Below are 2101 nucleotides of genomic sequence, written 5' to 3' on the forward strand. Positions count from 1 at the left end.
AAGTGCTGGGATTACAGGCTTGAGCCCCCCGCTCCGCCTCGACCTCTCTAATAAGTGTTGGGATTACAGGCGTAAGCCACCGCGCTAGACTTGCTGAAATTATCTTTAAATAAGTTGTTAAAAGACCATCGCAAAACTCTTCAACACATTAAACGGTTTTCTCTTGCTCCCTAGCTGCATGATGCTGCTTCGAGTTTGTTTCGGTGTGAGCTGAGTCGCCGGACCCTCTCGAGTCTGGCTTTCACTCTGACAATCGGTCAGTGGCTTTACGAATCGGAATCGGAGTCCCCTTGATAGCTCCGCTGGGGAACAGCAAACTACGAGGTTCCAATGGTGGCTCTCGGGACTTAGTGAGGATCCAGGGATGTGGGCTTCCTAAAGCCCCGAACCTCCCACACTGCAGACGGTCCCTCGCATTAAGGGAACAAGAGTAACAACCCCCTCACACCCCTCTGCTCTCGCGACCCACTGGCTGACCGTCGCTGACGCCCCCTGGCCGCTGATTGGCTTCCCCTGACAGTGGGCGGAACGCGGCCCCGGATTGGATATCTGAGCCCATTCGCCGTCCCTCACCCGGCACCTGCGTCCACTCTCTAGCGTCCCAAGTGAGTGGAGGGGGTGATCCCGACTCCAGTCCGGGGCCTTGGCAGGCAGAGCTGCGCCGTTTGGAAGCGGGAATCCCACTCAGAGCCCGGGCCTGTAGAGGCGGGGCGTCCTGGGCACCCGGGGTTGGGGCGTCTCCCGTCGTGCACCGGGGCACCGGCGACTCACCCGGAAGGAGAAGCCGTGATCTGGCTATATGGTGGGGCGCGGGCGGTGTCGCTGTGGGGAGCTGGTGCTGTTCTCAGGTGAGAGTGCGTGGGCGGGGCCCTGGGGAGTAGGGGCTGCCCTCAGGTGAGGGAGCGTGGGCTTTAGCGTCAGTAGTGGCACTTGGGATGGTGGCATCGCTTTACATCCTAGGGAGGGACTCTCTTACCACCCGGCATTAAGGCAAGGGCTTGCTCGGGATCCAAAAACCCGACTTTTCAGTTTGCCTTCAAAGTATATCTTTCACTTCCTACTCCCCAAGCTTAATCGGAAAGAAAGAAGGATCATGTGGACCTTTCGGTCCTAGTTTGTTGAGAATGGAGGAGGAGTGATCGTAGTAAAAGACTGGGGACATTTACTTAAACGGCTAACACTGGGGGCAATGGCGAGTATTTTACGTGGACACGGGAGACTTGCGGTAGATTGTGGTCGCCGTTGTTAATTACCTTCCAAGTGAAAGGAGTAGGTTAGAGATGAACAAAAAGATGGAGCGTAACTGCTTGGTTGAGATCACACAAAGCTTGGTCAGAACGGGGAGCTTCCTCTATCTAGTACGTGTGATATTTATAATTGGAGGGAGAGCTTTTTGAATTGCTATCTGCCATCTGGCACTAAGGGCTCAAGATTGAGTAAGAAGGGACGGTAGTCTCAGTAGTTCCATCTACTTTAATCACCTGATTTTTTTCTTAACCTGTCGCTTGAAGTTGTTTAAATGGGAGAGAAAATAAATGGTGAGACTAAAGCCTTGTATTGTTACTATATTAGAAGCTTTACCATGAATCTACTTTGTAAACAGCAAACAATTGGGTACTCACCAGCGCTACTGGTGCTGGTACAGGTGAAGAAAGTGAAGGAAACTTCAGATGTGGTTGAAAGGGCCCAGGAAATGTAGTTAACACTAAGTTATGTAATTAGCTAAGGTCACTGACTCTAGCCTTATTTGAATGACGTACAGATCCATCTCCCAGATTATAGAACTAAAGTTAGGAACTTTCTGCTGCTTCTCCAGAGGCAGAACTGAGCTTTTTCTTTTGAGGAGTGATATCTGTGGGGAGGAATCTAATGGAGAATAGTGGTTGCTAGAAATTACTACTTGGTGTCTAGGTTTTTGTATTTGTTCCAGTGTTTGTTTGTTTTTGAGATAGGGTCTCGTTTGTTTTTTTTTGAGATAGGGTCTCGCTCTGTCGCCCAGGCTGGAGTGCAGTGGTGTGATCTTGGCTCACTGCAGCCTCCGCCTCCTGGGTTCAAGCGATTCTCATGCCTCAGTCTCCTGAGTAGCTGGGAGTACAGGCCC

The 2101-nt window shown here is 51.4% G+C and overlaps 1 protein-coding gene across 6 annotated transcripts in view; it reads left to right on the top strand.

The window, feature by feature from the left end:
* The first annotated feature begins 540 nt into the window (after window positions 1–540).
* The window catches only part of SNX11 (sorting nexin 11), a 12157-nt gene continuing 10596 nt past the window's right edge, over window positions 541–2101 (top strand). The window contains exon 1 of one of the 6 annotated variants that reach the window (XM_011959864.1): window positions 541–848. The gene's annotated coding sequence lies outside the window, so the exon portion shown is untranslated. Of the gene's footprint in view, window positions 849–925; window positions 991–2101 lie in introns of those variants that run through there. The other 5 variants (XM_011959867.1, XM_011959866.1, XM_011959870.1 and 2 more) reach the window with 5 other exon arrangements.

Source organism: Colobus angolensis, unplaced genomic scaffold (assembly GCF_000951035.1).
Source record: "Colobus angolensis palliatus isolate OR3802 unplaced genomic scaffold, Cang.pa_1.0 Scaffold50, whole genome shotgun sequence".
Lineage (NCBI taxonomy): Eukaryota > Metazoa > Chordata > Mammalia > Primates > Cercopithecidae > Colobus > Colobus angolensis.